Genomic DNA, 13,252 nt, shown 5'->3' on the forward strand with positions numbered 1-13,252 from the left:
TGCAGCACTGGACTATTAGTAATGTACTGTAGTATGCTGAGCACAACAATGCAGCACAAGACAATGAGCAGTGATACTGAGCACTGATGAGGATACTACTGAGAACTGACACTGAGCAGGAGAGACACACTACTAGTATTACTGAGCAGCAATAAGTATCCACTGATACTGAGCACTGATATTGAGATTTCCACTGAGAGAACATAGCCACGTCCTCTCCGCTCTCTCTTCAATGCACGAGTAAAAATGGCGGCAACGCGCAGCTCTTTATATGGAATCCGAATCTCGCGAGAATCCGACAGCGGGATGATGACATTTTCCCTTGTTCAGGTTTTCCGAGTCAGGCGGGAACAACCGAGCCTGCCTCGTACCAGTGTAAACCACGTGGAGTTCGTGGGGAATTCGGTTCTCGGAGAACCGAACCCGCTCCTCTCTACCTTATACCCATCAATTTTTTTTATTTTCAATCTAAGCCCCTGCAGTTTTCTGTAAGCATCTGCTTTGCTATGATGATCAACAAGTCACAAGGGCAAACACTCAGGGCTTGAGGCGTAGATCTTAGGACCAGCTGCTACAAGCATGGCAGAGGTGTCACTATCACTGGTGACACCCAGAGAGGTGGCGAGGGAGATTGTAATGCAGTACGCGCAGATAAGCAGCGCAATGGTAAAAAGGAGGCATGGTTTCATAGGTAGGGGCGTGGCCTGGTGGCCTGAATCTACATTTTGTTGCTCCGGGTGTCCCGGGGGTTGGGGGCTGCACCGGGGACTAGTGTGTGAGCGGTGCTGGCTCCTGCACAGTGACATGGCATGGCCACTAGAGATGTGCACCGGAAATTTTTCGGGTTTTGTGTTTTGGTTTTGGGTTCGGTTCCGCGGCCGTGTTTTGGGTTCGAACGCGTTTTGGCTAAACCTCACCGAATTTTTTTTGTCGGATTCGGGTGTGTTTTGGATTCGGGTGTTTTTTTCAAAAAACCCTAAAAAACAGCTTAAATCATAGAATTTGGGAGTCATTTTGATCCCAAAGTATTATTAACCTCAATAACCATAATTTCCACTCATTTTCAGTCTATTCTTAACACCTCACACCTCACAATATTATTTTTAGTCCTAAAATTTGCACCGAGGTCGCTGGATGACTAAGCTCAGTGACCCAAGTGGCCGACACAAACACCTGGCCCATCTAGGAGTGGCACTGCAGTGTCACGCATGATGGCCCTTCCAAAAAACACTCCCCAAACAGCACATGACGCAAAGAAAAAAAGAGGCGCAATGAGGTAGCTGTGTGACTAAGCTCAGCGACCCAAGTGGCCGACACAAACACCTGGCCCATCTAGGAGTGGCACTGCAGTGTCACGCAGGATGGCCCTTCCAAAAAACACTCCCCAAACAGCACATGACGCAAAGAAAAAAAGAGGCGCAATGAGGTAGCTGTGTGACTAAGCTCAGCGACCCAAGTGGACGACACAAACACCTGGCCCATCTAGGAGTGTCACTGCAGTGTCACGCAGGATGGCCCTTCCAAAAAACACTCCCCAAACAGCACATGACGCAAAGAAAAAAAGAGGCGCAATGAGGTAGCTGTGTGACTAAGCTCAGCGACCCAAGTGGCCGACACAAACACCTGGCCCATCTAGGAGTGGCACTGCAGTGTCACGCAGGATGGCCCTTCCAAAAAACACTCCCCAAACAGCACATGACGCAAAGAAAAATAAAAGAAAAAAGAGGTGCAAGGTGGAATTGCCTTGGGCCCTCCCACCCACCCTTATGTTGTATAAACAGGACATGCACACTTTAACCAACCCATCATTTCAGTGACAGGGTCTGCCACACGACTGTGACTGAAATGACGGGTTGGTTTGGACCCCCACCAAAAAAGAAGCAATTAATCTCTCCTTGCACAAACTGGCTCTATAGAGGCAAGATGTCCACCTCATCATCCTCCGATTCATCACCGTGTACATCCCCCTCCTTACAGATTATCAATTCGTCCCCACTGGAATCCACCATCTCAGCTCCCTGTATACTTTGTGGAGGCAATTGCTGCTGGTCAATGTCTCCACGGAGAAATTGATTATAATTCATTTTAATGAACATCATCTTCTCCACATTTTCTGGAAGTAACCTCGTACGCCGATTGCTGACAAGGTGAGCGGCGGCACTAAACACTCTTTCGGAGTACACACTTGTGGGAGGGCAACTTAGGTAGAATAAAGCCAGTTTGTGCAAGGGCCTCCAAATTGCCTCTTTTTCCTGCCAGTATACGTACGGACTGTCTGACGTGCCTACTTGGATGCGGTCACTCATATAATCCTCCACCATTCTTTCAATGGTGAGAGAATCATATGCAGTGACAGTAGACGACATGTCCGTAATCGTTGGCAGGTCCTTCAGTCCGGACCAGATGTCAGCATCAGCAGTCGCTCCAGACTGCCCTGCATCACCGCCAGCGGGTGGGCTCGGAATTCTGAGCCTTTTCCTCGCACCCCCAATTGCGGGAGAATGTGAAGGAGGAGCTGTTGACCGATCAAGTTCCGCTTGACTTGATAATTTTCTCACCAGCAGGTCTTTGAACCCCTGCAGACTTGTGTCTGCCGGAAAGAGAGATACAACGTAGGTTTTAAATCTAGGATCGAGCACGGTGGCCAAAATGTAGTGCTCTGATTTCAACAGATTGACCACCCGTGAATCCTGGTTAAGCGAATGAAGGGCTCCATCCACAAGTCCCACATGCCTAGCGGAATCGCTCTGTCTTAGCTCCTCCTTCAATGTCTCCAGCTTCTTCTGCAAAAGCCTGATGACGGGAATGACCTGACTCAGGCTGGCAGTGTCTGAACTGACTTCACGTGTGGCAAGTTCAAAAGGTTGCAGAACCTTGCACAACGTTGAAATCATTCTCCACTGCGCTTGAGACAGGTGCATTCCACCTCCTATATCGTGGTCAGATGTATAGGCTTGAATGGCCTTTTGCTGCTCCTCCATCCTCTGAAGCATATAGAGGGTTGAATTCCACCTCGTTACCACTTCTTGCTTCAGATGATGGCAGGGCAGGTTCAGGCGTTTTTGGTGTTGCTCCAGTCTTCTGTACGTGGTGCCTGTACGCCGAAAGTGTCCCGCAATTCTTGTGGCCACCGACAGCATCTCTTGCACGCCCCTGTCGTTTTTTAAATAATTCTGCACCACCAAATTCAAGGTATGTGCAAAACATGGGACGTGCTGGAATTTGCCCAGATATAATGCACGCACAATATTGCTGGCGTTGTCCGATGCCACAAATCCACAGGAGAGTCCAATTGGGGTAAGCCATTCTGTGATGATCTTCCTTAGTTGCCGTAAGAGGTTTTCAGCTGTGTGCGTATTCTGGAAAGCGGTGATACAAAGCGTAGCCTGCCTAGGAAAGAGTTGGCGTTTGCGAGATGCTGCTACTGGTGCCGCCGCTGCTGTTCTTGCGGCGGGAGTCAATACATCTACCCAGTGGGCTGTCACAGTCATATAGTCCTGAGTCTGCCCTGCTCCACTTGTCCACATGTCCGTGGTTAAGTGGACATTGGGTACAACTGCATTTTTTAGGACACTGGTGAGTCTTTTTCTGAGGTCTGTGTACATTTTCGGTATCGCCTGCCTAGAGAAATGGAACCTAGATGGTATTTGGTACCGGGGACACAGTACCTCAATCAAGTCTATAGTTGGCTCTGAAGTAATGATGGATACCGGAACCACGTTTCTCACTGCCCAGGATGCCAAGGCCTCAGTTATCCGCTTTGCAGCAGGATGACTGCTGTGATATTTCATCTTCCTTGCAAAAGACTGTTGGACAGTCAATTGCTTGGTGGAAGTAGTAAAAGTGGTCTTACGACTTCCCCTCTGGGATGACCATTGACTCCCAGCAGCAACAACAGCAGCGCCAGCAGCAGTAGGCGTTACACTCAAGGATGCATCGGAGGAATCCCAGGCAGGAGAGAACTCGTCAGAATTGTCAGTGACATGGCCTGCAGGACTATTGGCATTCCTGGGGAAGGAGGAAATTGACACTGAGGGAGTTGGTGGGGTGGTTTGCGTGAGCTTGGTTACAAGAGGAAGGGATTTACTGGTCAGTGGACTGCTTCCGCTGTCGCCCAAAGTTTTTGAACTTGTCACTGACTTATGATGAATGCGCTGCAGGTGACGTATAAGGGAGGATGTTCCGAGGTGGTTAACGTCCTTACCCCTACTTATTACAGCTTGACAAAGGCAACACACGGCTTGACACCTGTTGTCCGCATTTCTGTTGAAATACTTCCACACCGAAGAGCTGATTTTTTTGGTATTTTCACCAGGCATGTCAATGGCCATATTCCTCCCACGGACAACAGGTGTCTCGCCGGGTGCCTGACTTAAACAAACCACCTCACCATCAGAATCCTCCTTGTCAATTTCCTCCCCAGCGCCAGCAACACCCATATCCTCCTCATCCTGGTGTACTTCAACACTGACATCTTCAATCTGACTATCAGGAACTGGACTGCGGGTGCTCCTTCCAGCACTTGCAGGGGGCGTGCAAATGGTGGAAGGTGCATGCTCTTCACGTCCAGTGTTGGGAAGGTCAGGCATCGCAACCGACACAATTGGACTCTCCTTGTGGATTTGTGATTTTGAAGAACGCACAGTTCTTTGCTGTGCTTTTGCCAGCTTAAGTCTTTTCATTTTTCTAGCGAGAGGCTGAGTGCTTCCATCCTCATGTGAAGCTGAACCACTAGCCATGAACATAGGCCAGGGCCTCAGCCGTTCCTTGCCACTCCGTGTGGTAAATGGCATATTGGCAAGTTTACGCTTCTCCTCTGACGATTTTTATTTAGATTTTTGAGTCCTTTTTTTACTGATCTTTTGTGTTTTGGATTTTACATGCTCTGTACTATGACATTGGGCATCGGCCTTGGCAGACGACGTTGATGGAATTTCATCGTCTCGGCCATGACTAGTGGCAGCAGCTTCAGCACGAGGTGGAAGTGGATCTTGATCTTTCCCTATTTTTGGAACCTCAACATTTTTGTTCTCCATATTTTAATAGGCACAACTAAAAGGCACCTCAGGTAAACAATGGAGATGGATGGATACTAGTATACTTATGGATGACGAGTGACTGACGACACAGAGGTAGCTACAGCCGTGGACTACCGTACTGCGTCTGCTAGTATAGAGATGATAATTAATGATATAAAAAAAAAATATATATAACTACTGTAGGTATATATAATATAATGACGGACCTGGTGGACACTGTCAGCAGACTGCTAAACTACTAGTATGAAGAAGATAGAAAAAAACTTCCACCACAGGTAGGTAGGTATACAATTATGGACGAGCACTGACGACACAGAGATAGCCACAGCCGTGGACTACCGTACTGCGTCTGCTAGTATAGAGATGATAATTAATGATATAAAAAAAAATATATATAACTACTGTTGGTATATATAATATAATGACGGACCTGGTGTAATTCAGATCTCTTTGTCTCAGGTCTCTCTCCAGCCTAGTTTGCTGTCTGTTTCCACTTCTCTTTTCTTGAGCCGCTGCCTTCTATGCCCTTGTGCACTCTCCTGACTTCTCCTGTCTGCTTACTTTGTGCCTTCCAACGCACAATGCAAACTACAGGTAGTGCTGCAGGGCCCACACCCTTTTACCTTGCCTTACAGAGCAGCTCTGGAGCTGTTACAGTGCCCAGCTGCAGCAAGAAATCAGCTTGAATGCTTCAGGTGCTGGGGCATAGCCAACAAGAGCCCCACACCGACGGAGGGTGGAGGTGTTTAATGCAAACTAGGGGTCAGCCAAGCGCCGCAAAAGGCCGCCATGCCCTGCATGCCCCTTTTCTCTTTTCATATGCAGACGAGGGTTGAAGCCAACTTTGACCCACTGCTTGGATGACATCACCATATGCAAATCCATCTGCGGCAGGCCTTCCCCCAGGAATGCTTGCACTAGTTGTTGCATTTGGTTTGTTGTTTGGGGGTGCTTCAGTATTAGGCAGCCTTCTGCCCTCCCATGTTCATCTGAAAATATGTGTTCTCCCTGCAGTTGTTGTCCCCAGATGAGAGTTCCCTTGTGCTGCCTCAGTTGAATCTCCTTTACTTGACAGAGATGTGCCTGAGCAGCGGCCCTCCCCAGCCCTATCCCAAATCATACTTATTTTGCATAGGAGATAACATGGTCATGAAGATTGTTCTCCCAGGGTTAGGTTCATTCATTGCATTCTGGGTATGCTGACCTCTGTGATTTCCCCAAATGTGGGAAACTCAACTGCATTATTTGTGGTAGTGGGGGACTGTGTTTGTGCTTTCCTCTGGTCAGCTCTGGTAAAAGTCAGATTTCTTTGTCTCAGATCTTCCTCTAGCCTTGTTCTTCTTTCAAGAGTTCCCTTGTGCTGCCTCAGTTGGATCTCCTTCACTTGACAGGGGGGTGCCCGAGCAGCGACCCTCCCCAGCTCTAGCCCAACTCCTACTTACCTGCCAGGTTAGATACTATGATCATGAAGTTGCTTCTCCCAGGGCAAGGCTCACCCATTGCACTCTGGGTGTGCTGCCCCTGCGATTTCCCCAAATGTGGGAAACTTGACTGCATAATTTGTGTTTCCCCTAGTCGGCTCTCATATAATTCAGATCTATTTGTCTCAGGTCTCTCTCCAGCCTAGTTTGCTGTCTGTTTCCACTTCTTTTTTCTTGAGCCCCTCCCTTCTACACCCTTGTGCACTATCCTGACTTCTCCTCCTGTCTGCTTACTTTGTGCCTTCCGATGCACAATGCAAACTACAGGTAGTGCTGCAGGGCCCACACCCTTTTACTTGCCTTACAGAGCAGCTCTGGAGCTGTTACAGTGCCAAGCTGCTGAAAGAAATCAGCTTGAATGCTTCAGGGGCTGGGGCATGGCCAACATGAGCCCCACACCGAAGGAGGGTGGGGGTGTTTAATGCGAACTAAGGGTCATCCAAGCGCCGCAAAAGGCCGCCCTGCCCTGCATACCCCTTTTCTCTTTTCATATGCAGATGAGGGTTCCAGCCAACTTTGGCCCACTGCTTGGATGACATCACTGTATGCAAATCCGTCTTCTGCAGACCTTCCCCCAGGAATGCTTGAACTAGTTGTTGCATTTGGTTTGTTGTTTGGGGGTGCTTCAGTATTAGGCAGCCTTCTGCCCTCCCATGTTCATCTGAAAATATGTGTTCTCCCGGCAGTTGTTGTCCCCAGATGAGAGTTCCTTTGTGCTGCCTCAGTTGAATCTCCTTTACTTGACAGAGATGTGCCTGAGCAGCGGCCCTCCCCAGCCCTTTCCCAAATCATACTTATTTTGCATAGGAGATACCATGGTCATAAAGATTGTTCTCCCAGGGTGAGGTTCATTCATTGCATTCTGGGTATGCTGACCCCTGTGATTTCCCCAAATGTGGGAAACTCAACTGCATTATTTGTGGTAGTGGGGGACTGTGTTTGTGTTTTCCTCTGGTCAGCTCTGGTAAAAGTCAGATTTCTTTGTCTCAGATCTTCCTCTAGCCTTGTTCTTCTTTCGAGAGTTCCATTGTGCTGCCTCAGTTTGATCTCCTTCACTTGACAGGGGGGTACCCAAGCAGCGACCCTCCCCAGCTCTAGCCCAACTCCTACATACCTGCCAGGTGAGATACTATGATCATGAAGGTGCTTCTCCCAGGGCAAGGCTCACCCATTGCACTCTGGGTGTGCTGCTCCTGCGATTTCCCCAAATGTGGGAAACTTGACTGCATAATTTGTGTTTCCCCTGGTCGGCTCTCGTATAATTCAGATCTCTTTGTCTCAGGTCTCTCTCCAGCCTAGTTTGCTGTCTGTTTCCACTTCTCTTTTCTTGAGCCGCTGCCTTCTATGCCCTTGTGCACTCTCCTGACTTCTCCTGTCTGCTTACTTTGTGCCTTCCAACGCACAATGCATACTACAGGTAGTGCTGCAGGGCCCACACCCTTTTACTTGCCTTTCAGAGCAGCTCTGGAGCTGTTACAGTGCCCAGCTGCTGCAAGAAATCAGCTTGAATGCTTCAGGGGCTGGGGCATAGCCAACATGAGCCCCACACCGACGGAGGGTGGAGGTGTTTAATGCGAACTAAGGGTCATCCAAGCGCCGCAAAAGGCCGCCATGCCCTGCATACCCCTTTTCTCTTTTCATATGCAGATGAGGGTTCCAGCCAACTTTGGCCCACTGCTTGGATGACATCACCGTATGCAAATCCGTCTTCTGCAGACCTTTTCCCAGGAATGCTTGTACTAGTTGTTGCATTTGGTTTGTTGTTTGGGGGTGCTTCAGTATTAGGCAGCCTTCTGCTCTCCCATGTTCATCTGAAAATATGTGTTCTCCCTGCAGTTGTTGTCCCCAGATGAGAGTTCCCTTGTGCTGCCTCAGTTGAATCTCCTTTACTTGACAGAGATGTGCCTGAGCAGCGGCCCTCCCCAGCCCTATCCCAAATCATACTTATTTTGCATAGGAGATACCATTGTCATGAAGATTGTTCTCCCAGGGTGAGGTTCATTCATTGCATTCTGGGTATGCTGACCCCTGTGATTTCCCCAAATGTGGGAAACTCGACTGCATTATTTGTGGTAGTGGGGGACTGTGTTTGTGCTTTCCTCTGGTCAGCTCTGGTAAAAGTCAGATTTCTTTGTCTCAGATCTTCCTCTAGCCTTGTTCTTTTTTCGAGAGTTTCCTTGTGCTGCCTCAGTTGGAGCTCCTTCACTTGACAGGGGGGTGCCCGAACAGCGACCCTCCCCAGCTCTAGCCCAACTCCTACTTACCTGCCAGGTGAGATACTATGATCAGGAAGGTGCTTCTCCCAGGGCAAGGCTCACCCAATGCACTCTGGGTGTGCTGCTCCTACGATTTCCCCAAATGTGGGACACTTGATTACATAATTTGTGTTTCCTCTGGTCGGCTCTCGTATAATTCAGATCTCTTTGTCTCAGGTCTCTCTCCAGCCTAGTTTGCTGTCTGTTTCCACTTCTCTTTTCTTGAGCCGCTCCCTTCTATGCCCTTGTGCACTATCCTGACTTCTCCCGTCTGCTTACTTTGTGCCTTCCAAAGCACAATGCAAACTACAGGTAGTGCTGCAGGGCCCACACCCTTTTACTTGCTTTACAGAGCAGCTCTGGAGCTGTTACAGTGCCCAGCTGCTGCAAGAAATCAGCTTGAATGCTTCAGGGGCTGGGGCATAGCCAACATGAGCCCCACACCGAAGGAAGGTGGAGGTGTTTAATGCGAACTAGGGGTCATCCAAGCGCCGCAAAAGGCCGCCATGCCCTGCACACCCCATTTTTATTTTCATATGCAGACGAGGGTTGAAGCCAACTTTGACCCACTGCTTGGATGACATCACCATATGCAAATCCATCTGCTGCAGGCCTTCCCCCAGGAATGCTTGCACTAGTAGTTGCATTTGGTTTGTTGTTTGGGGGTGCTTCAGTATTAGGCAGCCTTCTGCCCTCCCATGTTCATCTGAAAATATGTGTTCTCCCTGCAGTTGTTGTCCCCAGATGAGAGTTCCCTTGTGTTGCCTCAGTTGAATCTCCTTTACTTGACAGAGATGTGCCTGAGCAGCGGCCCTCCCCAGCCCTATCCCAAATCATACTTATTTTGCATAGGAGATACCATGGTCATGAAGATTGTTCTCCCAGGGTGAGGTTCATTCATTGCACTCTGGGTATGCTGACCCCTGTGATTTCCCCAAATGTGGGAAACTCGACTGCATTATTTGTGGTAGTGGGGGACTGTGTTTGTGCTTTCCTCTGGTCAGCTCTGGTAAAAGTCAGATTTCTTTGTCTCAGATCTTCCTCTAGCCTTGTTCTTCTTTCGAGAGTTCCCTTGTGCTGCCTCAGTTGGATCTCCTTCACTTGACAGGGGGTGCCCGAGCAGCAATCCTCCACAGCTCTAGCCCAACTCCTACTTACTTGCCAGGTGAGATACTATGATCTTCACTGTTAGGGCAATCAGGATGTGGAATTCCCTGCCAGGGAAGGTGGTAATGGCGGACTCTGTAATTGGATTTAAAAAAGGAATGGATACATTTCTGAATGAAAAAGCTATCCAAGGTTATAATACTTAAAATATCAACATGGTTATTCCGGGGGTAACATGAGTTATAGTAGTTAACTAGTCATAAAACATTATTCAGCAAGTATGTAGAATCATCACAACTTAAAACAGGTTGAACACGATGGGCAATTTGCCTCTATTCAACCTCAAAAACTATGTTACTATATGTTACTATATTACTATGTTACTGTAGTATACAGAACACCACAATGTAATGAGCAGTGATAGTGAGCACTGATGAGGATACTAGAACTGACACTGAGCAGCAAGATGCAGCACTGGACTATTAGTAATGTACTGTAGTATGCTGAGCACCACAATGCAGCACAAGACAATGAGCAGTGATACTGAGCACTGATGAGGATACTACTGAGAACTGACACTGAGCAGGAGAGACACACTACTAGTATTACTGAGCAGCAATAAGTAACCACTGATACTGAGCACTGATATTGAGATTTCCACTGAGAGAACATAGCCACGTCCTCTCCGCTCTCTCTTCAATGCACGAGTAAAAATGGCGGCAACGCGCAGCTCTTTATATGGAATCCGAATCTCGCGAGAATCCGACAGCGGGATGATGACATTTTCCCTTGTTCAGGTTTTCCGAGTCAGGCGGGAACAACCGAGCCTGCCTCGGACCAGTGTAAACCACGTGGAGTTCGTCGGGAATTCGGTTCTCGGAGAACCGAACCCGCTCCTCTCTACCTTATACCCATCAATTTTTTTATTTTCAATCTAAGCCCCTGCAGTTTTCTGTAAGCATCTGCTTCGCTATGATGATCAACAAGTCACAAGGGCAAACACTCAGGGCTTGAGGCGTAGATCTTAGGACCAGCTGCTACAAGCATGGCAGAGGTGTCACTATCACTGGTGACACCCAGAGAGGTGGCGAGGGAGATTGTAATGCAGTGCGCGCAGATAAGCAGTGCAATGGTAAAAAGGAGGCATGGTTTCATAGGTAGGGATGTGGCCTGGTGGCCTGAATCTACATTTTGTTGCTCCGGGTGTCCCGGGGGTTGGGGGCTGCACCCGGGGACTAGTGTGTGTGCGGTGCTGGCTCCTGCACAGTGACAGTGCATGGCCACCGAGCATGACGCCTCCATTCTTGACCATGCTGTAATTGCAGTCGCACTGCAGTTCAGCGTGATCATATAAAATGGTGTAGCCTCCTGCTGGTGCAGACTGTATGTGCGCGCAGGAAGCCGCCACCATTTTTGTGATCACAGCGGCTGAATGTGATGTCATACAGCCGCTGTGACCACGCCCCCTGTGTCTCCTCCGTTGCAGACCCCATTTTGAAGCCTTGCCCCCGCACCGCTCCATCCCTGACTTGGAAATGGAGTGTTGCTGACCCCCCTCTCCCCCCCCCCCCCGCCCCGATTGACAGGCAGAGGCGATCGCATTCTCTGCGGGGTGCCGCAGAAAATGTAGGCACATGCGTATGCTCTTAGCAATTTTTGCAGTTGGATCGCTTATTGTGATTGCAATCCAACCTGAATCAGGCCCTATTACCTATCACAATGCGCTGCGGGCAGTACAAAATTGGGTTAATATAGGAGTAAAACTCCCAGACCTGTGCTCCTTAACTGTACCTGGTGGCTAGTGGAGCGGCTGCCCAGTAATCAGTGTCCACGCCAGTGCGCACACGGTCCACCCCCTACGGCCACGCTCCCCTTCATCAGCGGCCTCGTGATCCGGAAGGGCGGTGTGTGTGTGACTGACCTTAGGAAGAAACTGGAGCCTCCGCTGCAGTGACCCAGCAACCAGGGCACGGGAGTATACAGCGCCGCTGGGAGTGATGAAGCTGCAGTAAAGATGTCTATTAGACCTAGCCTGCTGCAGCCCTTGTAGATTCTCATAAAACAAGTTCTTCTTTTCTTGTCAAAATTAATAGCTAAGAATAGGCTGCTTGAGGCAGGCCCCTGTTAAGAGGCCTGCTACTGAAGGCACCAACTACAAACTGAGCTCCCTGTTCATGGAAGCGGGGTTATAGAGGAGAATGCACTGAGCATCTTGGGAACAGTCAAAAGCTTTGAGCCGGTTGGTGCCTCAGATCAAGATCCTACTCTACACCCCAATGTGAATCCTTGTGGAGTCCAGTGTACCCCACAGAAGAAATTAATGTGTCACACCCATTGGCAGCAACCTTAGAATAGCTGCTGACGGGCACAATTGAGAAAGGAAGGGGGGGGGGGGACATTTGAATCCAGCACATAGATGCAATTCAAATATGTAATTTGTACCTTCCTATTTTAAAATATAATGGATGAACCTCACCCTGTGAGAACAATCTTCATGATCAAGAGATCTCATATGCAAAATAAGTATGAGTTGGGATAGGGCTGGGGAGGGTGGCTGCTCGGGCAGCCCCTCCCCCGTCAAGTTAAGGAGATTCAACTGAGGACGCACAAGGGAACTCTCGTCTGGGGACAACAACTGCAGGGAGACCACATCTGTTCAGATGAACATGGGAGGGTGGAAGGCTGCCTAATATTGAAGCACCATCAAATATCAAACCATATGCAACAACTAGTACAAGCATTCCAGGGGGAAGGTCTGCAGAAGACGGATTTGCATACGGTGATGTCATCCAAGCAGTGGACCAAAGTTGGCTGGAACCCTCATCTGCATATGAAAAGAGAAAAGGGGCATGCAGGGCATGGCGGCCTTTTGCGGTGCTTGGATGACCCCTAGTTCGCATTAAACACCCCCACCCTCCTTTGGTGTGGGGCTCATGTTGGCCATGCCCCATCCCCTGAAGCATTCAAGCTGATTTCTTGCAGCAGCTGGGCACTGTAACAGCTCCAGAGCTGTTCTGTAAGGCAAGTAAAAGGGTGTGGGCCCTGCAGCACCACCTGTAGTTCGCATTGTGCGTTGGAAGGCACAAAGTAAGCAGACGGGAGGAGAAGTCAGGATAGTGCGCAAGGGCATCCTTTTCTCTTAGTCCGTAGAGGATGCTGGGGTCACATTAAGAACCATGGGGTATAGACGGGATCCGCAAGAGACATGGGCACTTTAAGACTTTCAAAGGGTGTGAACTGGCTCCTCCCTCTATGCCCCTCCTCCAGACTCCAGTTATAGGAACTGAGCCCAGGGAGACGGACATTTCGAGGAAAGGATTTATTGTTAAACTAAGGTGAGCATCTTACCAGCTCACACCTTAAGCATGCC

At 49.1% G+C, this 13,252-nt stretch overlaps 6 non-coding genes and 1 pseudogene across 6 annotated transcripts; all 7 read left to right on the forward strand.

The window, feature by feature from the left end:
• Positions 1–6,157: 6,157 nt before the first annotated feature.
• LOC135007635 (U1 spliceosomal RNA) lies at positions 6,158–6,321 on the forward strand. The gene has a single exon (XR_010207569.1). It is a non-coding gene; the product is annotated as a U1 spliceosomal RNA (small nuclear RNA).
• A 152-nt stretch (positions 6,322–6,473) lies between these two features.
• Positions 6,474–6,608, forward strand: LOC135007639 (U1 spliceosomal RNA; annotated as a pseudogene).
• Positions 6,609–7,310: 702 nt separating this feature from the next.
• Positions 7,311–7,474, forward strand: LOC135007651 (U1 spliceosomal RNA). Its single transcript, XR_010207584.1, has one exon. It is a non-coding gene; the product is annotated as a U1 spliceosomal RNA (small nuclear RNA).
• Positions 7,475–7,626: 152 nt separating this feature from the next.
• On the forward strand, positions 7,627–7,789 carry LOC135007638 (U1 spliceosomal RNA). Its single transcript, XR_010207572.1, has one exon. It is a non-coding gene; the product is annotated as a U1 spliceosomal RNA (small nuclear RNA).
• A 671-nt stretch (positions 7,790–8,460) lies between these two features.
• LOC135007652 (U1 spliceosomal RNA) lies at positions 8,461–8,624 on the forward strand. Its single transcript, XR_010207585.1, has one exon. It is a non-coding gene; the product is annotated as a U1 spliceosomal RNA (small nuclear RNA).
• A 152-nt stretch (positions 8,625–8,776) lies between these two features.
• LOC135007640 (U1 spliceosomal RNA) lies at positions 8,777–8,939 on the forward strand. Its single transcript, XR_010207573.1, has one exon. It is a non-coding gene; the product is annotated as a U1 spliceosomal RNA (small nuclear RNA).
• A 671-nt stretch (positions 8,940–9,610) lies between these two features.
• Positions 9,611–9,774, forward strand: LOC135007633 (U1 spliceosomal RNA). The gene has a single exon (XR_010207567.1). It is a non-coding gene; the product is annotated as a U1 spliceosomal RNA (small nuclear RNA).
• The last annotated feature ends 3,478 nt before the right edge of the window (positions 9,775–13,252 follow it).

This window comes from Pseudophryne corroboree, unplaced genomic scaffold (genome assembly GCF_028390025.1).
Source record: "Pseudophryne corroboree isolate aPseCor3 unplaced genomic scaffold, aPseCor3.hap2 scaffold_2200, whole genome shotgun sequence".
Lineage (NCBI taxonomy): Eukaryota > Metazoa > Chordata > Amphibia > Anura > Myobatrachidae > Pseudophryne > Pseudophryne corroboree.